Here is a 23,521-nt window from a genome sequence, read left to right on the forward strand (position 1 = left end):
TTTTCAGGACATTCAGAGCTTGTAAGCATTTTCTGTTTTAGCAAAGACATTAGGTATTGTTGATATTTAAGCATATGAAACTGGCAGTTTAAAGCCCTTACAGCTAAAGTAGCAGAGGTGTAAACTTTTTCCCCAATCTGTCCAGTGCTCTACAATCCCTAGCAGAGGGAACAGGGATTTTTTGCAGTGGAAGCCTTGACCCCTTTGGGACCCTGAAAAATAGTTTCTGGATCAGCAGCAGGGTTTTTATAAAGAAATTTAAGAGACTCTGGAACCCTGTAGTACTTATCTGGCTTAACTGGTGCAGGGGGTAAAGAATCAGGAGTCAAACTGGATTCAGAAAAAACATCATCAACAATATCTAGTACAGGGGGGATAGCAAGAGGCCTGTGCTGAGGCAATAAAAGAAAGTCCCTGAACCTTTTCTTGGATTCTAAATAATCCTGGCTCTCCCAATGGAAATGTTCCCTCATGGTGTGCAGGGTTTCCCCAAAAGAGTAGTTCTCAGGAGGAGAGGCTGAAGGGATAGATTCTTCAGCATCAGAGTCCTCATAGGGAGGAAGAGAATATCCCTGTTCTGAAGAGGAATCAGAAGAAATAGAAACCTGGTCAGAGGAGTCAGTGTCTTGCCTAGGCCTTTTATCAGGAGGGGGATGAGAGCCAATGATAAAAGTAATTAGGTCCTTGGCCAATTTGAGCATCTGTTTCTTTGGCATGGATGACTGTCCAGGAGAATGCTGTACTTGTTTCTTTGCCTTTAAAGGTGTTTTAGACTTTGCCTTGGCTGCTGAAGATGTCTTGATAGTAAGCTGTGTAGGTCTGAAAACACCCTCAGAAGCCGATGCCTGCTCAGCAGCTCCGGACCCATCTGAGGGGAATTTTTCCGTAGGCCCAATACCTTAAGTTTCCAGAGGCCTAGCTGTCTCCACGTGGGAGTCGGAGGCAGCCTGTGGCTCTGAGGTAGTGGGTGTCAGGGGCTGCGAAAGCGCCTCACTGAAAACCGGCGACTGGCCTAGAAGAGGCTTCGTAGTCAGTTTTGGACCTCGGATACCTGTCTTTTTCTTTGTCCTTGCGCTTTTTATGGACTCCGGTCGTCGGTTGTTCCGACGGCATTATATAGTTAAACCTTCGGCCAAAGTAATGAAAAGCAATCGAACCGACGCTTAATAGTGCATTGGTTGAATCTAGCACAAAACCGACAACTAGCAACGTCGTGGTCAGGGCCTAGGCAAGGAATACAGTAAAAATGAAAATCTTTATGAGGTATTTGCTTCCCACAAGAAATACAATTGTTAACTTTCACTGACATCGGACTGGAGCAAGAAAAAGTTTCCCCAATGGGGTACTTAGCTTTATTGAAGACTTCGGATCTGAAATTCAAATTCGAAAATCTCAGGAGTTGGCCGACCGGCACTTGCGAACTGCTTTTGCTTCGGGCACCGTGCGGCAAGAAAGACTGAAGAAAATGGCGTTGGCTGCATCTTATATTCCCCTGGTGCACTGACGTCAGGGAAGAGGCGACAGCAACCGACGCCGGACCAGGATTTTGGAATTCAGGCCAACTGCGGGTAGCCTGCCAGCAGGATAACCCAAGTGTAATGACTGCAACAGTGAAACACGAACATCAGTACCTTACTGTACTGTGGTGGTTTCACTTTCAAAAAAACTTTTATCGTACCCTGGAAAAGCTTGCTGCAGTCTCCAATTCATTTAAGTCATCAAGGCCAATGAATACAGGTAGTTTTCTAGCCAATGCCGTCCCCAAACTGACATCACCACAACAGTCCTAAAAACCCACCCATGCTATGATGTCACAGCTCCCTGGTCCTCTCTTATCCATAGAGAAAGTGAAGGCTAGAACAATAAAACAATACTTGAGTCAAGTCTCCTGCTGTAAGCGATCAATCACAGCAGGTAACTCAAATTACCCTTAGCACTTGAACAGCTAGGGAAGTTAGGTGTGAAACGGATGGGAGATGAGTCGATGTAGTACAATTCAAGCTTCACAAAAGACTGCAATTTAGCCATTCTAAAAATCAGCAGCAGTAAAAAGCAATTTGAAAGTCTGTTCTATGGCATTCGCACTGTTTGTTTTAAGTAGTCATTGAATGGCAAGACATGTTACTTAAAAAGTACAGTTGTGTACACTTACCATAAATGTAGATGTTCGAGTGTACTCACTGCTGCAGTCATTACATTTGGGTAATCTGCTGGCAGGTTGCCCTCAGTCGGCCTGATTAACAAAAGTCTTGGGTCCTGCGTCGGTTGCTGTCCCTTCTTCCATGGAGTCAGGTCGTCAGGGGTATAAAACATGCAGCAGACACCATTACATCAGTTTTTCTTGCCCCAGATGTCACGTGCCCCCCCAAATGGGGAGCAAATAAAATTAAAAACACAAAAAATATACCTGCAATCCCAAAAGCAAATACACCAAAAGGGCTTTTAAGCACAGTTAAAGAAAGTAGAGGTATAGCCACAGAAAAATAGGGGACTGGAGGGAGGGTAACCAGGACTGCAACAGTGAATACTCTCAAACATCTACATTTATGGTAAGTGTACACAACTGTACTATGTTCTTCATGCTTCACTGTTGCAGTCATTACATTTGGGTAGATTCCCAAAGCTATGGTTGGGTGGAGGGGATTATACAGCATTAGGACCAGCTATAAGACCCTGCAGAACCAGCAGTGGCAAAGCCAGCTCTGGATTTAGAGAAAAATGGTAAATGGTAATGTTTGGTGAACTTATGAACTGAGCTCCAGGTAGCAGCTTCTATAATGTTCCTGGTAGGAACACCTCTGAGAAAGGCTGTTGAAGTAGATGCAGCCCTGGTGGAATGGGATCTGATTCCCCCTGGGGGAGAGTTTTTCCATGGTGCTTATAGCAGAAACAAATACAATGGCTTATCCATTTGGAAATGGTTTGCTTTGAAATAGCCTTTCCCTCTGCCCCTGCAGCAAATGCTCTTCAGATTTTCTTTGAGATTTAGTCCTATTTAAGTAAAATCTAAGTTGTCTGTGTACATCCAAAGAATGCAGAATCCACTCCCCCTTGTTCTGTGGATTGGGAAAGAAAGTTGGCAAATGAATGGTCTGATTAAGAGCCACACTGGATAGCTGAAGTGACTGCTAAATGGAAAGCTGTTTTCCAGGACAGAAATTTTAAGTCTGCAGAAGCAGCTGGTTCGAAAGGAGGGACAGTGAGTTTCGCCAATACAAAATTGAGGTCCCAGGCAGGGGTTGGAGCTCTCCTGGGTGGTCTTAAGTTTTTGACCCCTCTGAGATACTGCTTTAGCAGAAGATGAGAGAAGAGGGGAGGTTCTGTGTTGTAATTAGCTGAAATGGCTGAGGCATGGATTTTTATGGAAGAAAAGGACAGGCCTTTGTGAAGCATCTCAGTTAAGTATTGCAAAATCTGAGGAATGTTGGGCACTGCTGTGCTTATCCCTTGATACTGATTCCAGGCACAGAATATTTTCCATTTGTCAACATAAAATTTTCTAGTACTAGGCCTTCTCACCTCCAAAATGACATCCATCACAGGTTTGCTGAGGGATGCTAAGGGTGAAATTAGGTGATTAGCCACGCTGCAAGATTCAAAGTTTGTAGCCGAGTCTGCAGAGTTTGGTTGTTCTGCTGAGACAGCAAGTAAGGTGTCTGAGGCAGGTGCCATGGCGGAAGGTGTGACACACTGCGCAGGAGTGGGTACCAGTACTGGCGAGGCCAGTCTGGAGCAATCAAAATAATTTTTGGTTTGTCCTGTGACTTTTAGTAGAACTTTGCAGAGCAGAGGCAGAGGGGGAAAGGCATAGACTGATAGGTTTTTCCAGCTGAAGGACTGAGCATCCACTTTCCAGGCTTTTTTGTGATGAGTTCTTGTGCAAAAGTTGTCCAACTGATAGATTTTTTTGCCTCACCCCAGAACAATGTCTGGGCTCCCCCATTTGAGTGTCAACATGTTGAAAATCAGTGGTCCCAGCTTCCATTCGTGAGGGTCCATGAGATTTCTGCTTAGTCTGCCAGAGTATTCAGCTTTCCTGGCAGGAATTGAGCTTGCAGTTGTACTTGATAGGTCAAGGCCGTGTTCCACAATGCCATGGCTAGTCTGCAAAGGGGGTAGGAATGTGTACCCCCCCCTGCTTGTTTATGTACCACATCACTGTGGTGTTGTCCGTCTTTATCAGTAATTGTCCTGGATGAAGGTAGTCCTTGAAGCTGTCAGTTCATTCTGTACAGCTAGCATTTCTTTTTGATTGATATGAAGGTGCATTTGATTTGGGCTCCATTGGAATTAGAAGAATGCAGGAGGCCATGAACTCCAAGGCTTGCAGAATTTGTCTTGCAGATAGCAAGGTTTTTGTGGCCACCTGTTTGAAGTAAGTCACCAAATGAATTTGCTTTTCTGGCATAAGGAAAGCCATCTGGGCAGTTGTATTCAAGCTTGCACCCAGGAACGTACTTTTGTCAGAGGGTACCAGTTGTGATTTCTTTTCATTTATAGTGTACCTAGACAAGTTGGAACCCTTTTTACAAACGCCAGATGCTTTAGAAGAATGCCTGTTTTCTGCATGAATTAGACAATCGTCCAGGTATGGATATATCTGAATATTTCTTTGTCTGCAAAATGCAATTACTGGAGCCAGGCATTTTGTAAAGACCCTGGGCGCAGTAGATAAGCCAAAGGGCAGTGCAGAGAACTGGTAATGCAAGTAGCCTGCTTTGAAACGGAGGTATCTTCTGCAAGATTCCCTGATCAGGACATGCAGGTAAGCCTCTCTTAAAATCTATAGTTGCCAACCAGGCATCCTTGCCTAGCATAAGAAGTAACTGTTGAAGAGTCAGCATCTTGAATTTTGGGATGTCCAGAAAGGTGTTTAGAGTAGATAAGTCCAAAATTGGACACCATGATTTGTCTTTTCTGGGTACCACGAAAAGTCTTGAATAGAAACCTTGTCCCTTTTCCTCTTCTGGAACTAGCTGAATAGCCCCCATGCTCATGATGGAAAGTACTTGTTTCCGGGCCTCTGCCCACTGATTTGGGGGCAGATCTGGCCATCCGTTTGGAACTGGCAGCGTATGGAAATGAAATCTGTATCCCTGGGATACTATATTTAAAACCCATTTGTCTTGGGTTATACGTTGCCAGTTTCTTGCATGAAGAGACAGTTTCCCCCCAAAGGGGCAGCTAAAAGGTAAGTGCTTGGTAAGTGTAAAGGGAAGTCATTGAGACTGCTAACCATAGGGAGGTGTCTTGTTTCCAGATTTGGAAGAGGAGGCACCCCACTGTTTTGTTCTGAAAGTCCCTTGGGACTGAAACCTGGTGCCTTTGGAATGTCTGGGTTTGACTTCAGTGGCTCTGGTAGGAACTGGAAAGGACCAGCTCTTAGTAGGCCAGTGCCTACTAAATCTTGGAGATTGCACTTGTAAATCTTTCACAGTTTGCATAGAGTTAGCTTTATCCTCCATCTTTTTCAGAACTTCTTCAGCCTTATTACCAAAGAGGCGGTCTTATTGTAAAGGAGCATCCAACAATTTTGCTTTAACATGATCAGGCAGAGTTTGCTCTTTGAGCCAAGCATGCCTTCTTAGCACAGACCCAGTTACAGCAGCCCTGCAAGAAGCCTCCAAGGAATCAAAACCGCATTGCAAAGTATGTTTTCCAACTTGTTCAGCTGAAGGCAATAGATCCTGTAAATCTTTTATTTTCCACACAGTCAGAAATTAACATTTTCTGTTTAAGCAGTCCCATGATATGCTGTTGATATTTTAGCATATGAAATTGACAGTTTAAAGCCCTGATTGCCAAGGTTGCAGAAGTGTAAACCTTCTTACCCCATCTATCCACCGCACTGGAATCTCTATCAGAAGGGGTAGGATTTTTAGCAGTAGAAGCCTTAATGCCCTTGGGACGCTGAGAAATGGTTTCAGGATCTGCAACAGGATTTTTGAAAAGGAATTTGTGGGAGTCAGGAACCCTGTACTGTCTGGCTTACAAGGAGCCGCCGGAGGCAGAGAATCAGGAGCCATACTAGATTCTGAAAAAACATCATCAACAATGTCTATAACAGGAGGTACAGCCAAAGGCCTATGCTGAGGAGGAAAAAGAAAATCCCTAAGTCTCTTTTTAGATGCAGAAAAATCCTGACTTTCCCAGTGGAAATGTTCCCTTAAGGTATGTAAAGTTTCCCCAAAACAAAAATCCTTAGGGGGAGAAGCAGAAGGAATGGAATCTTCTGCATCAGAGTCCTCATAAGTAGGTATAGACAATTCCTGTTAATTAGAAGAAATAGAATCCTGGTCAGAAGACTCGTAGTCAATATCTTGCCTAGGCCTCTTAGAAGGGGGGGGGGGGGGTTGACTATCCCTGATCAGAGTAATTAAATCTTCAGCTATTTTGATCATTTGTTTTTAGGCATAGGGTCCTGTACATGTGGCCTAGGCGTCGTTTTTTTAGACATAGTTTTGAAGATGGCGTCGGTCTAATATACAAATCTGTAGGCCTGAAAACACCCTCAGAAGCCGGTGCCTGCACAGCGGCTCTAGACCCATCCAAGGTAGAGACATCCGCAGGTTCCATAATTGAAGCATCTCGCGGCATTACCAGACTCCGAATGGGTCTCAGTAGTGGCCTGCGAATCAAAATTAGCGGGTGTCAGGAGCTGCGAACGTGCCTCACTGAGAACCGGCGAACTGGCGACTGGCTTAGAAGCAGTGTCGTCGGCAGTTTTGGACCTCAACGGCCTGTCTCTTTCTTTGCAGTTTTTAGGTATTCCGGTAGTCGGATTGCTAACAGATGACATTTCTGGATAGTTATCAAGCGTGAAGCAAAAATGTACCGATGTTTAATAGTGCGTTAATTAAATAAGGCACAGAACAGACAGCAAGGTACATCGCGGTCAGGGCCTAGGTGAGTAATACAGTACAAATGGAAATCCTTATGAGGTATTTGCTTCCCACAAGTAATGCAATTATTAACTTTTACCGACATCAGTAAGAGCAAGAAAGTTTCCCCAACGGGGTACTTCGCTTTTTAGTTGAAAACTTCAGATCTGAAACTCAAAAACGAAAATTTCAGGAGTTGGCTGACCGGCACTTGCAAACTGCTTCTGCTTCGGGCACCGCGTGGCAAGAAAGACTAATGTAAAGGCGTCGGCTGCACGTTTTATACCCCTGATGACCTGACGTCATGGAAGAAGGGACAGCAACAGACGCAGGACCCAATACTTTGTTAATCAGGCCGACTGAGGGCAACTTGCCAGCAGATTACTCCAAATGTAATGACTGCAACAGTGAAACACGAAGAACATCAGAGAAGTACCCGAAGTCCAGAGCCATCCTGGGCTGACATTCACCTCAAGAATCTCACTGGACGCCTGAGGTGCAGCTTGGACAAAGTGTATAACTTTCTTGGCGGCTCGACGGCTGTGCTTGCTCTGCCTTTCATCCCTGACGCCAGACGTTGGAGGTGCTGACTCTCCAAATAAGAGATTTAGAGCCGACAGATGGCTTCTAAGGGTTTTGGGGACAAAGGATTGGCAAATATCAAAGGACTTATAGTTTTGGCATGCCCCTAAACAAAAACACTGATCGTGCATGTCCTTATGTGGAATTTGTCTTCCACAAGTGCACTTTCCCTTGCTAGATGACATGCATCTGAAAAAGATAAGGAAAAAGAAAAAAACCCACAGTTTTACAGGGGTACTTATCTGAATGCGGACAGCCAGGAACGAGCGTCGAAAACAGTTGGCCGAAGTCAAATAAACGCAGGATTACTGGAGCTGGCAATCTGACGTCTGAAACACACTGTGGCTGAAAAGTTCTGAATTGGGTACATGCAGACGTCACAGATATAGCCGGTGTCAGTTTATGGCTCCTACATGCAACTTCACACATAGCCCTGCTCTCAAGACTTTGGTATACTGGCCGGATGTCTGGTGCTGCAAGCAGCAACTCCCTAAGGTTAAGAATACTGCAACATGAGAATAGAAGGACATACTCTGTTACTGTACTCCTCTTAGGTTATGTTAATCATATTCGAATATTTCCTAACCTCCTCTAATACTGGAAAAGCTGTTCTGAGTGAACAGAATATTTAAGTTTTGCAAACTTTTTGTGTGTTGTGAACATTTCTCAGGGTTAGTGAAGTTATTTCCAAGGATTCCTGATATCGCAGTAATTCTTACTTCTGTTGTATAGCATTTGTTACTGCACTTTAGCTCAAAGTCACTTTGTTTTACAATGGAAGGGTTCTTCTGCACTCTGGTGGGAGCAGAGAGCTAAATTCAACCCATCCAAGATGGGAACTGCTGGTTGATAGCTTTTCATGTTTTTATCTGATTGGCCAGAGGGTTTAACTTTATCAAAGTCTTTCATCCTGCTTGTATAAAAGCCTCAAACGTGGTTCTCTGTTCTTGCATATAAGCAAACCTCTCCAGTTTAAAATCCTCTACAGGAAACGCTCTCCATAGTCTCTCACTGTTCGCAGCTGCTCAAAGAGCTGCCAGTTTGTGCAGAGGGTGGTACCACTGCAAGTCATCTGACAGTATACTAATAAACACACTCACTTTGACCTTTAAGTGACTCTTCCTTACACCTCATCTAGAAATTGTGTTTCTTTGCTTAAAAAAGCATAGGCTAGATTCAGACCTGCTGAATCTAGACTGTTTGGTATCACTGTGCTCTTAAACCAGCCATTTTACATTAAGAGGGCTTCCCTGCACCCTTGTGGTAGAAGTGTGTAGCTCAGGACCCATCTAAACTGGGGATTGCTGGAGAAAGGCTCAATATGGGGCTTTCCCATTGATACTTGTGTTAAAACGGTTTACATTTGCCTGTATATAAGCCTTGCGCTGGCTTGGGTTTGCGCTCAGTTTACCAGAGCTGCCCAACATTTGGCAACTTGAATCAGAGTTCTAGAGTGCATCTGCACCGAACTCCAAGGCATCCACTCAAAAAAACTGAAAAAATAAGTATATTTTACGCCAGCACTACACTTTAACTGTATTTAATTGAACTGCTGCTTTATTTTTGCTGTTTGTGACCAAGTCCAGTTAGCCCACTTCTTTCCCAAATACCACATTCAGAAAAATCCTGCCACAATGGATGGGCATTCCCATTATAGACTCTAAGACTCTAATGTTCTGGACATAGTACTCATCAACGTGGGAGGGGTCATTGTACTTCCCCATGTATGATAGCCTCCCTGGTTAGGACAGACCACAAATCAGCCTTGTTTGAACTCACAGGAACAAACATTATATAAAACTTCACAAAAGCTAAGTACAGCAAACTGAGTGATGGCATAAAAAGCTTCATACCACCCACAATCGCAGACGCCAGTGATCACCATGCAGAAGTGCACACAAGTGCCCTGTACAAACATTTGGGTGACTGCATAAACTCTGCTGTACATGACTGGTTCAAAACCAGGTGCATGGGACAGTGGTGGACACAGGTTATATAACAAGAGGAAGAAACTGTCGTCCAAAATCAAGAGGGAAATCACTCTGCAGAGGAAGTTTTCCCTCCCAAGCTTAAACAGGAGAATCAGAAATCTTGTAAAGTCTTCTAAAGCAAATTACAAAACTAAATTACAAAACTAAAATCACATCCCTAGCAAAGGATAATCAAAGTCTTTATTAACTACATCCGAAGTCTAAAAGGGAATGCCCAGCTATATGCTAAACTGGCTGAAGATGGGATCACTCATACTACAATGAAGACAAATCGGCAACCTGCTAACTGACTGATTCAGCACAAACTTTACCCCCCCCCCCCATCATATCCCAAAACATACCAGACACTAGTTCTTTGCCTAGTACCTGTAAAGAACAGGTCATCTCTGCTCTCACCAAGACCAAAAACACAGCCTCAACAGGACCAGAAAATATCCCAGGTTGTTTACTAAACAATCTAGAACAAGTTGCAGTGGACCTACTTGGTGTTCTCTAATCATAGTTTGAGAACTGGCTAGGTGCCTGCAAAATGGCAATAGTAATCCACCTGCATAAAGGGGGGCCATCAACTGACCCTGGAAACTACAGACCCACAAGTCTAACTAGTTTCATCTGCAAGGCCATGTAAAGAATCATCATGAGCCTTATCAACAAGGACACAGTCGACCACCAAAAGCTGGACCCAAGCCAGTTTGGCTTCGTTAAGGGTAGATTATGCTTATTAACCTGGCAGATTTCTTTGAGAATATCACCAAAGCCATGGACAAAAGTAAGACAGTGCACACAGTTTACCTCGACCTTGCCAAGGCTTTTGACAATTCCCAACTCTGGCATAATTTACTGAGAAACTCTCCCAGACAGGGATTAATCCTTGCATTACTAGATGGGTAGCCAACTGACTCACCGATAGAACACACATTGTCAAAACTGGTGACTCCACCTCCACCAGCAGACCTGTCACCAGTGGGGAAAGTACAGTTGTGTACACTTACAAAAATGTAGATGTTCAAGTGTATTCACTGCTGCAGTCATTACATTTGGGTAATCTGCTGGCAGGTTGCCCTCAGTTGGCCTGAATTCCAAAGTCTTGGGTCCTGCGTCGGTTGCTGTCTTCTCTTCCATGACGTCAGGTCGTCAGGGATATAAAAACATGCATCCGATGCCATTTTCTTTAGTTTTTCTTGCCCCCGATGTCAGGTGCCCCTAAAAAGGTAGCAAATATATATATACATGCATCAATATAAACTTAACCTTCATCTACAAGCAAATACACCACATAGGTTGCAGATGATAGAGAAGGAAAGATACATTTCAGAATGACAGGAAGATGGAGGGAGGGTAAACTGGACTGCAACAGTGAATACACTCGAACATCTACATTTATGGTAAGTGTACACAACTGTACTATGTTCTTCGTGTTTCACTGTTGCAGTCATTACATTTGGGTAGAATCCCAAAGCTATGGTTGGGAGGCTGGAGTTAAACAGCATTAGGTGCGGCTATAAGGCCCTGCAGCACTGCAGTGGCAAAGCCTGCCCTGGACTTAGAGTAGAAAGGCAAATGGTAAAGATAATTCCTGATCAGAAGAGGAATCAGAAGAAATAGAAACCTGATCTGAAGATTCATAGTCAGTGCCTTGCCTACACCTCTTATCTGGAGGGGGATGGGTACCCCTAATCAAGGTAATAAGGTCTTCAGCCATTTCGATCATCTGTTTTATAGGCATAGAGGCATGTGCACGTGGCTCAGGCGTCGGTTTTTTAGTTTTAGAAAGTGTCTTTGCCTTTGGTTTTGCAGCTTTCGTCGGTTTGATATAAAAATGCTGAGGTCTGAATACACCCTCAGAAGCCGGTGCCTGCTCAGCGGCTCCGGACCCATCCGAGGGAGATGCATCCGTCGGGTCCAATACCTTGAGTATCTTGTGGCATACCGGACTCCACATGGGTGTCGGTAGAGGCCTGCGACTCAAAGGTAGCAGGTATCAGGGGCTGCGAAAGCGCCTCACTGAGTACCGGCGAACCTGCGACTGGCTTAGGAGAAGCTTCGTCGTCTGTTTTGGATCTCGACAGTCTTTCTCTGTCCTTTTCTTTGTGTTTTTTATGTACTCCAGTAGTCTGATTGCTATCCGACGACATCTCTGGGTAGTTAAATCTGTTTCCAAAACACTTAAGACGCAAAAATATACAGACGTTTAATAGTGTGTTGGTTAAATCTAGCACAAAACCGACAGCCAGGCACATTGTGATCACGGCCTAGGCAAGGAATATAGTATAAATGGAAATCCTTATGAGGTATTTGCTTCCCACAAGTAATATAATTATTAACTTTTTCTGACATCGGTAAAAGGCAAGAAAAAAGTTACACAACGGGGTACTTGGCTTTAATGAAGACTTCGGTTCTGAAACTCAAACGCGAATATTTCAGTAGTCAGCCGACCGGCACTTGCGAAATGCTTCTGCTTTGGGCACCGCGCGGCAAGAAAGACTAAAGAAAATGGCGTTGGATGCATGTTTTATACCCATGACGACCTGACATAAAGGAAGAGAAGACAGCAACCGACGCAGGACCCAAGACTTTGGAATTCAGGCCAACTGAGGGCAACCTGCCAGCAGATTACCCAAATGTAATTACAGAACAAGCACAGTATATGAGAGATGCAGATCATCTTCTTCTTTCGGCTGTTCCCATTAGGGGTCGCCACAGCGGATCACCTGTTTCCATTTCTTCCTGTCCTCTGCATCTTGCTCTGTCACACCAACCACCTGCATGTCCTCTCTTACCACATCCATAAACCTTATCTTAGGCCTTCCTCTTTTCCTGTTACCTGGTAGCTTCATACTTAGCATCATTTTTTCCCAATATACTCAGCATCCCTCCTCAGCACATGCCCAAACCAACGTAATCTTGCCTCTCTGGCTTCGTCTCCAAACTTTCCAACCTGGGCTGACCCTCTAATATACTTATTCCTAATCCTGTCCAACCTCATCACACCCAGTGCAAATCTTAACATCTTTAACTCTGCCACATCCAGCTCAAACTCCGGCATTTTTGTCAATGCCACTGTCGCCAACCCATATAACACAGCTGGTCTCACTACCCTCTTGTAGACCTTCCCCTTTCACTCTTACAGGTACTAGTCGGTCACAAATCACTCCTGACACTCTTCTCCACCCTGACTGTACTCTCTTCTTCACCTCTCTTCCACACTCACCATTACTCTGAACTACTGACCCCAAGTATTGAGATGTAGATGCACAGTGTTATTGGAGACAATGATCTTGCATACATGCATGAAAAATGCAAACCAGGTTGTCAGCATTACACCCAAAGCATTCACTGCTAACACTAAGGAACAAACATATAGACCCACATAGGTGGCGGTACTCACTCTACTCTATCCAAACCTGCAAGACCTCCTTAAAGCATCTCTCACTGGTCCCGTGCACATTCTAAAAAGACAGTACCTCACATAGCACATAATTCTGAAAGTCAAAGGAGCGCCACTTCTGAGCCCATAATACCACACAGCCAAACATTCTAGTTATTGGGATTACATTGTAAGACATACTGTTTCCTCCTTTCCAGGCTAGACAAGGAGAAGATCACAGTGAGCTGTCTGTTCAGAGCCAGGATCCACCAGATCACTCATGCACTTAAGTCTTTAAACCACAAGTACCAGTATGACACAGTCATAGTCCATTGTGGGCGTAAATGCCCTAAGATACAACTCACTGGACTATATGAAGAGAGACACGATGGAGTTCTCTGAATATGTGTCGCACATGGGTATGAATCTAGCCTTGAGTAGCATCTTACCTTCACCATTGATGATGCCACAGTACCAGCAAAAAATGACTGAATTCAACAAATGGCTTAGTTTCTGCTGTCACAACAAGGGGATCCAATGTCTGTCACCATGGGGAGACATGACGGACTGTGTTGCCATATATGGTTTGCACTTTTCACCACTTGGCTTCCAGATACTTGCAAAAACGTTACCTATCCCCATAGTGCCCTTTTTAGGCTATGCCAAGTTAAGCCCTCCAACAAAACAATCACTCACAACTACCTAAAGGTACTGCTGCTCAATGCTAGGAGCTTAAATAAGGAACTGCACTCCCTGGAAGCACTCCTCATCCTGGAGAATGCAGACATCACCCTGGAGAAAGCAGACATATGTACAGTCACAGAAACATGGTTCAGAACCATAGAAAGCACACCAGCTATCAAAGGCTACAATGCCTTTCATACATTTTGATCCCCGTCAGCTCAGGATAAAACAAAGGAAGGAGATGTCTCAGTGTTCATAAAGGAGAAGTACACTGCTAGAATGGTCCAACAGAATGACTCACTTGAGCTGCTCCATGCAAAAAACATTTAATATTAACTGCCTCATTTAAACCTGGGGCTTGATATTCTAACTAAAAACTGGAAGATTATTCACGGCAATTCAGATTTATATGAGGTGTTAGGCAACAAACCTTTTTTTGTGTACAGGAATTCTTTTAACATTAAAAAAGCCTTTGAACAGCATTCTTTCAAACAAAGCCATTCAGTCCCTACAGTTAAGGGGATGTTTCCATGCAACAATTGCAGTACCTGTAGATTCATAGCTAAAGGACCTATGATTTCGATTGAGGGCATGGACCTTACATTTCCTGTTCCTGAATTTGGCACATGTAAGACCATGGGGGTAGTTTATATAGGTTTTTGTAGCTCATGCCCTGCATTTTATGTCGGGATGACTACTAGGAGTTTACACACCCGTATTAAGGAACATGTTTATAACATCAAAACAAGAAATGAAAACAGTGCACTTTTCAAACATTCTGTTCATTGTTTGAATTTTAAAAAATTTTTATTTACTGTATTAGAGGTAGTTCATTCTGATTTGAGAGGTGGGGATTTTAAAAATCTGGTTGAACAAAGGGAAGCCTGGTGGCAGATAAAACTTTTTGCTGATCAAGCCCCAGGTTTAAATGAGGCAGTTAATATTAAATGTTTTTTGAACAATAATTTGTTAAGCATTGACAAAGATAACTTATCTATTTCTACTTTTTTTCTGTGAAATAGGTTTAATGTTTTAAATCAATTAGTCTTTAATTGTCCAACAGAGTTTTTATTAATTAATTTATTAATTACTTCATTGCTTGACCAATCAGTTATTACTAGTGATTAATTCATTTTGTATTTAAGTGTGTTTCTCAATGCTTTTACTTATTCTGAAGAAGTCCAAGGACGAAAGCGGATATTAAAATTTGCTGGTTACGCTATTTTCTGTGGAGCTCGACTGATTTTCTACCTCTGGTTTCATTGCTTTGTATTAAAATTAACTTAGAACACCCATCAAACTCTAAACCTGTTAGGAACCTTGCTAAGGCTAAATACCTCAAACTAAGTAACAGCATATTAAACTTTCAAGCCCCTCTGAACCCAGATGCCACTAAGGCCTACTATGAGCTGTACACAAAAGGACTGCACAACCACATTCATAGTTGCATAAAGAAGGCAATACCTGTCCAAGTAAAACCTGTGATTACTGGCAAAAATAAACCACCTTGGTGCGCCCCCTAGAATAAACAGGAAGAAAGAACATATAAAACAGTGCAAAAAATTCTAAACAAACAAATTAGATAGCTGGTCAGATCTGCCAAAGCAAACTATGAGGCAAAGATAGCCTACCAGGTGAAATATAACCATAAGGGTTTTTTTTTTTTTTTTTTTTTTTTTTTTTAATTATTTTTGTAACCTCAGGAGAAATGCTCAGCAATGTGCCAGGTTAATCATGGAACGCCAACTTTTCCATCCATCCTGCAACTACAGCACACCTGCTGGTTGACAGGTTCAGTTTGAAGTTCTCACCTCCTTCCACACTCAAAGAAATACCCACAGCCATCCCCCTACCAGTCATTGCTGCACTCACTAAAGCCAAAAACAGACTCCATGGGTCCTGACAACATTCCAAGACGTTTCTTAAAGAACTTAAAACAGAATCTATAAGGGCCACATGAAACCCTCTTTAACCACAGCCTATGGATGGGCTTTGTCCCAGAGGAATGGGGACTGCAACAGTCATCCCACTACATAAGGAAGCCTGTCAGCTGACCCAGGCAACTACAGACCCATAAGTTTTACCAGTCTTATCTGCAAAGCCATGGAGAGAATTATCATGGACCTAATCAATAATAACATAGGAGCTCTCCAAACACTGGACCAGACCCCATCTGGCTTTGTTAAAGGGAGGTCTTGCCTGCTGAACCTGGTGAACTTCTTTGAGAAAGTCACCAGCGCCATGGATTAGGGTAAAACAGTACGCACCGCTTACCTAGACCTGGCCAAAGCTTTTGATACAATCCCTCACTCAGGGATCATAAATAAACTTACTGAGTTGGGTATAAACCTCTACTTCATCAGATGGATAACAAGCTGGCCCACTGACAGAACAATGTTGTTTGAATAGGTGAATCCACCTCCGATAAGGGACCTGTTACTATTGGTGTCCCACAGGGGGTCAGTGTTGGGACCCCTCCTGTTTTTTCACCAATGACTAAGCCGGGAGCAATCACTGAATCCCCAATGTTGACATCCAACAAATAGGTCTAAAAAGGACAAATGACTGGTACCAAAACTATGGTCTTTGATTAAACGCTAAATAATAAGAAGTTATGTACCTACCATAACGTTCCATGTTAGTTGTCTTCTTCTCGCCTTCTTTCTTGCTGGATGGGTTCGGAGCCGATCCTCGGCTCCGACTGCATATATTATAGCTCGAGCTATTTTTACCGGCTCGAGGCAGCCCTATATCCCACAATACCATGCGCTAACTCCTCAGATCTCGCTTTGGCAGCTAACGATAGCATAGAATTTTTGTTACCAACAAAAATATATACATATATATATATATGTATATATATATATATATATATACACACATATATACATATATATATATATATATATATATATATATATATACACATATATATATATATATATATATATATACACATATATATATATATGTATATATATATATATATATATATATATATATATATATATATATATATATATATATATATACATATATATATATATATATATATATATATATATATATATATATATATATATATATATATATATATATATATATATATATATATATATATATATATATATATATATATATATATATATATATATATATATATATATATATATACATACATATATATATATATATATATATATATATATATATATATATATATATATATACACACACACATATATATATATATATATATATATATATATATATATATACACACACACATATATATATATATATATATATATATATATATATATATATATATATATATATATATATATATATGTCTCCCTGGCAATAGTAGTCATGATATGGGAACCTTGGGAAAAGGGGCAACATCATGAAATAGAAGGATCTCAGAACCTTCAAGTCTGTCTAGGATAGGGGACAGGAGGGAGGGACGCAAGAAAGAAGGAGAGAAGAAGACAACTAACATGGAACGTTATGGTAGGTACATAACTTCTTAATGTTAAGTTGTCATTCTCGCCTTCATTCTTGCTGGATGGGACAGCGTCCCTAGCACCTTGGTCCTGGGTGGCTCAACGGAACAGACTCCTGAGTACAGTGGAACCAAAGTCAGCTCTATTTCTGGAGGCTATATCCAGTTTGTAATGGGTAATAAAAGTATGTTGAGAAGCCCAAGTAGCTGCTGCACAAATGGCATCTAAAGGTAACCTTGCTTGAAAGGCTGTTGAAGTCGATAGCGCCCTGGTTGAATGAGCCTTAGGTTTTGAAGGAAGTTGTTTATGTCTCAACTCGTAGACAAAGGTAATGATGGAAGCTAACCATCTGGAAAGGGTTACCTTTGAAACTGGAAGTCCTTTCCTCCCATCAGCATAAGAAAGGAAGAGTTGTTCTGACTTCCTGAATTGTTTTGTTCGGTCTAGAAAATACCACAATTGGCGATGAACATCCAAGGAATGTAGTTTCTGTTCAGCCCGGTTTGAATAATTTGGGAAGAAAACCGGCAAGTGAATAGTGCGATTCAGAAGAAACTTTAGGTAGAAAGGAAGGGTTTGTTCTGAGAGCTACTCTGTCTTTATGAAAGACCAAATAAGGGGAACGGGTGGACAAGGCTTGAAGCTCCAACACTCTGCCGGCAGAAGTTATAGCCACTAGAAACAGAGTCTTCCAAGAGAGGAGCTTGAGAGAACAAGAAGCTGCAGGCTCAAAGGGAGGAAGAATTAGTGAAGATGACACTAAATTCACGTCCCATTGTGGAGGAGGATCCTTAATGGGAGGTCTGAGTAAGAAAATGCCCTTGAGGAAAGCTTTACATAGTTTATGAGACATAATACTGGTTTCCGAAAGTCCTACATGGAAATTGGCAATGGCCGCTAGTTGAACTCGTGATAGTGGCTGCCGATGAACCTGCATGAAAAAGCTCTGCCAGAAAATCAAGAACTTTGTGAATTGGAGCATTAAGAGGGTCTAAGGACCTAGCTTGTGCCCAAAGGGAAAAACGCTTCCATTTGCTCGCATAAGTCTTCCTGGTATTAGACTTATGGGAGGCAAGAATAATGTCACGGACAGGAAGAGAAATGAGGGTAAGCCTGGCTATGGTTGGAAGTGGAGCAACCAAGCTGTGAGGTTGAGGGACTGAAGAGACTGGTGCAGCTTGCCCGTCAGATGGGTCAAAAGATCTGGAAATGGTTCCAGATGCCAAGGCTGTTCCAGAAGGTATCGGTGCAAGAACGAAAACCATACTTGTCGAGGCCAGTAAGGAGCAATGAGGATCATTTTGGATCTCAATGCGGTTGCTTTCAGAATTAACTTTGGAATCAACGGGAAAAGGGGAAAAGCATATAGAAGACTCAGAGGCCAATCGTGGACTAGAGCGTCTCTGGGGGGGGTGGCCTGGTAGAGGGAAGAGTGAAGAAGTCGAGGCGCTTGCTGTTTTGAGGTGTTGCAAAAAGGTCGCAGCAAGGCTGGCCCCACTTCTGGAAAATTCTCTCTACTACCGCTTGATTTAGAGACCACTCGTGAGGCATGAGAATTGTTCTGCTCAATCTGTCCGCTATGACGTTGGATCTCCCGGGGATGTGCGCTGCTATCAGAAACCGTTGAGAGGAGATCGCCCACTGCCAAAGTCTGAGTGCTTCTCGACATAGGGGGTAGGACTTTGTTCCGCCCTGCTTGTTTATGTACCACACTACGGACATATTTTCCATTTGAATTGCTATCGTGCCCGTGGGAAGAGAGTCCTGAAGGGCTCGCAATGATAAAAGCACTGCTCTCATCTCTAGGACATTTATGTGCAGGTGGCATTCTAATTGTTGCCACGTGCCCTGGACAGTCCTGCCCTGATAATGCCCCCCCCCCACCCGATCAGGGAGGCATCCGTTGTCACCGTGGCAACTGGAGGGGGAATAACAAAGGGTCTGCCCTGAAGAAGTTGAGGGGAGACTATCCACCAGGCGAGGTGTTTCTTGCAAGTCGGGGTTATCAATATGTTGTGAGGCATAGGAAGTTGTTGGTAGGACCACAAAGAAAAGCATCCACTGAAGAATTCTCATATGGAAGCGGGCTAAGGGAAGAAGGGGAGTTGCCGCTGCCATGAGGCCCAATGTTTTCAGTACTAACTTGGCTCGAACTTTGTTGGACTGAATCAGAAGGTGGACATTCTGCCGTATATCTATCACTCTCTGAGGTGTTAAAGTTGCAGACATTTCTGTGGTGTTTAACACGGCGCCTATGAAGTTTATACATTGACAAGGTGACAAGAAGGATTTTGCAAAATTTATGGAAATACCTAACCTGTTGCAAATGTGAATGGTGTAATCCCTGGTTATGATAAGATGCTGCTTGGTGGTAGCGGTAATGAGCCAGTTGTCTAAATATGGAAACACCTGGAATCCTTTTTGTCTCAGGTGAGTCGTGACCACTGCCAAACATTTGGTGAACACCCGGGGGGCTGTGGTGAGACCAAAGGGCAGGGCTCTGAATTGGTAATGACTGGCTTCCAGCCGAATGCGGAGAAACCTCCTGGAGCGCCTGTGTATCTTTATGTGATAGTACGCGTCCTGTAGGTCTAACGAGCACATCCAGTTGTCTCTGCCCAAGAAGGGCAGAATGGACTGCAGCATTACCATCCGAAATTTTGTCTTCTGCACAGATTTGTTCAGTCTGCTGAGATCCAAAATGGTTCTCCAGTCTCCTGTCTTTTTTGGTACCAAAAAGAACCTGGAGTAGATTCCGGATCCTAGCTGGTCTGCTGGGACTACCTGGATGACTCTTTTTTTTAACAGCTTTTCTATTTCCAGATGTGCCTGACCCCTTTGTCCGGGTGGTACATCTGGGAGGGGTCTTGGCAATTGGTTTGGAGGGGAAATGAAGGGGATTTTGTAACCCTCGGATATAATCAACTGTACCCATTTGTCTCGAGAGAGGGGTTGCCAGGCTTCCGGGTACAGAGATAATCTTCCCCCGACTGCCTCCGAAGGTGCACAGTCTGGCAGCTTCTCAGGGATGCTGAAAGGGTTGGTCAGGGAAGGACTCCCTGGAACCCTGGTTCTGTGGACCCCCTCTGCCCTTGGGGTGGGGTCTATTGTTGTTCCCCCCCCCCCCCTGCCTCTAGGGGGAATTTCACCACGTGCGGCGGGCGCGACTCCCTGTGGTTTACGGAACCACATCTTTCCACCCTTCTGACCTTTGGGGTATGGTCTGGATGGTGTGGAAAAATGGACTCCCACGGCAGAGAGAGTCTTACCGTCTTGCTTAAAGTGCTTAAACGTGGTCATCATCCAATCCACACAGTAGAAGTAATAGCTCCTCTCATGCCTAATGTCCCTGTTTCTTAGTCTTGTATGCAAAATTTCATTTTGGCAAATTTTGCTGGATCACAAATCCTCACTGTTAACCACTTTCAGTACACCATTTGGCAGACACAGATTTTTGAGAATACCATCTGGGATAAATTCTGCCAGTGAAATTGCAATGGAACTAATTTTTGTCTTGCTATCCGTGTCTTATAATAGTAGATGACATTACTATAGGGGGCCAATGGTGAAGATAAACATGACAGAAATCTCAGGAAGATACTAGACCATGCATGTAAAGTCGACCTTAAACTGAATCCTCAAAGGTGTAAATTCAAACTGAAAGAAGTTACTTGTGTGGGTCATTTGTTTACCTGTTCTTTCTTACAACCAGGTCCGTCTAAGCAGCAATACTTGAGATGCCAGTTCCAGAAAATGTCACATCTTTACAACATTTTCTTGGTATGGTCAATTATTTTGGAAAGTTCATCCCAGACATGAGTGAGCTTTCAGCACAGTTGAGTTGACAGACAAAAATGTGAACTAGTCCTGACTGGCACAACACCAAAAAGCATTTGATGTTCTGAAACAGAAAATTGCCAGTCCACCCACATTCAGATATTACGATGTTCACAAACCTGTAACTCTTTTGTGTGATGCTTTTAAGTACGGTCTTGGTGTAGCATGTCTTCAAGAAGGCATACCAGCAGCCTATGCACCCAGAACTTTAACTCGAAGTGAAATGCAATATGCACAAAATGAAAAAAAAAGCTTTTGACAATGGTGCTCGCATGTTCGAAGTTCAATGATTATATTTATGGAAAACCTTACAGAAAACCTGATGAAATAGCAACTGATCACCAACCTCTAGTGACAATTCTAAAAACGCAATACATACAACCCCAGCATGCCTGCAACGCATGATGTTAAAATTGCAAAAGTACAAATTTCAATATGGTCTTTACAAAAGGCAAATATCTATACCTTGCTCATGCTTTCCCAAGTGCACCCAGAGAAACAACAGAGCAGCATGTCAATGAGAAAGCAGATTTGAAGTAATGGAAGTAAAAATCTTTCATCACCTCTTGATGAACTCAAGAAATCACACAGCCTCAGACCCAATTCTCCAGAAGCTGAAACATTCCATCAATCAAGGATGACCAGCACAACAAACTAGTCTACCACTTGACATACAGAAGTATTTTCCTTACAGAGATGAGCTCACGATGGAAGATACAATCATCATGAAAAGGTCCTAAAGAGGCAATTCCTTCAGCATTACAACAGAAATGTATCAAAATTTTGTTTGGGGTCATCTAGGTACTGATTCACCCAAAAGGGGTGAGAGGCAGTATTTTGGCCTTCTATGTCAAAAGATATAGAGAAGGAAACTCTAGCATGTTTAATCTGCAATAGTACTAAATCGCACCAACAGAAAGAACCACTTCAGCTAAACCAGATTCCTGAATTACGATAGTCGACAGTTGCTACTGATCTTTTTGAATGGAATGGTCAACATTATTTAGTGCTAGTAGACTCTTATTCGAATTGGTTTGAAATTGACCTTCTTCCCAACTTAAAGTCTAGCACTGTCATTATACTACTGGAGACATTTATCTGTCCATGGTAGTCCACACAAAGTCTTATCTGACACTGTACAGTTTACAAGTCAGCAGTTCAAGAATTTTGCCGAGTCTTGGAACTTGTCCATGTTACTAGTAATCCTGAGTATCCATGGTCCAATGAATTAGCTGAGCGTGCAGTTCAAAGTGTAAAACATTTGTTGGAGAAATCAGAGAGAAATGGTACCAATGTTTTTCTTAACCCACAGAAACATTCCTTGAAATAATTTGCTTGGTTCAACTGCTCAGAGATCAACATCCAGACAGATGAGAACAACTTTACCGATTAGTAAACAATTGTTGGTACCAAATGTAAAAAACAGATCAAGGCTTGACTTTCCAGAAAATGTCAGTCACGAAAGTTCTACTACAATTAAGTCCAGCAAACCTTTAAGACCATTAAGACAAAGAATATGGGAGAATGAAAACATGTAAAAGGATATGACCGAGTGAGTACTACCAAAAACTTCTGCGAAAAACTGAGATCTTACATCGTACAATCTGATAGAATGGATTTTAGAAGGAATCAAATACACTTGCTGCCGGTTTTCAAATCAGTGACAAAGCAGACTGCCTGCGTCAGAGACTATTTCTCAGGCTGACTACATTTGCTGGAATTCCACAGGACAGCATACTTTTTTCAAGTAACCCTGATGTAATCCTCAAAGTTCCAATTCAGAATGAATCCCCAGACTCTGTTCCTGTGGCTAAACCCAGTCAAAGTTTTTATATGACCAGATTAGGTAGAATTTCCAGACCCAATCCGAAATACACTGCACTTTTGACACTCACATTGCTAAAGTGGTTAGAAAGACCTTCTACATTGCCCACCTGATCATGAAGGGATTCACATCCAGATCTAGTGAGGTCATTGTTCCCCTGTACTCTTCACTTATCAGACCAATGATCGAGTACAATGCCCCATTCGGGATGTATCTCACCCGACATCTGCAGCAATTGGAGAGACCCCAAAAGTTCCTCACCAAAAGGATAAAGGGACTCCAAAATCTATCATATGCTGCCAGATTGAAGAAACTCCAGCTCTATTCAGTCGCATACCGTCTGCTCAGAGGTGACATGTGCCTGACATACAAGGCCATGTCCAACCCGGAATTAATGGACATGCTCCACCTCAAAAAATCCAAATCCACCAAAACCACTAGAGCAAGCGACTTAAACCTTAGCACGGATATAAATAGGACGTGCTGGAGGGATAGATTTATCACTCAGAGACTCCCTATGCGTGGAATAAAATCCCGGTCCATGTGAGGCAGAGCACCTCGCTGACTCTGTTCAAGAGAAATCTAGACCTGTGGATGGGAGATCGTAGGTTTACCCCGGGAATCATCTCTGGGTCACTGCTGGACAGAGGCACAACAAACTAATGGGCACAGTATTTTTTCATATAAGGGGTGGCGTAAGCCACAATAATTTGGGCTAGGCTTATAAATGCCTTAGGGCAGATAGCCTAGTATAAACCTATGAACCTATGAACCTATGAAAATGGACTTGAATTTGTTTGTTGTTATATGCTGATGTGATATCTAGCTTGTTAAAACATCTTCTCCTA

The sequence above is a fragment of the Protopterus annectens genome, chromosome 1.part0, assembly GCF_019279795.1.
Source record: "Protopterus annectens isolate FY-2018-M chromosome 1.part0, PAN1.0, whole genome shotgun sequence".
NCBI lineage: Eukaryota > Metazoa > Chordata > Ceratodontiformes > Protopteridae > Protopterus > Protopterus annectens.